Consider the following 222-nt stretch of genomic DNA (forward strand, 5'->3'; position numbering starts at 1 on the left):
TTTCAATCTGTCAAACCTTGCTATGTTTGGACCCTCATAAGTTTTCTCGTGTTGAATCGTATAAAACAGCAAGCTTCACTCCCGGTGGTGCCCTTCCGTCAATTTCTTTACGTTTCAGCCATGTGACCATACTCCAACCGGAACTTAAAGACTTTATTTCTCAAACGGTGCTGACAAGGTCATTTTAAGTAAACGACTGCCAATCCCGAGTCGGCATAGTTT

This window comes from Plasmopara halstedii (assembly GCF_900000015.1).
Source record: "Plasmopara halstedii genome assembly, contig: Scaffold_525, whole genome shotgun sequence".
Classification (NCBI taxonomy): Eukaryota; Oomycota; class Peronosporomycetes; order Peronosporales; family Peronosporaceae; genus Plasmopara; species Plasmopara halstedii.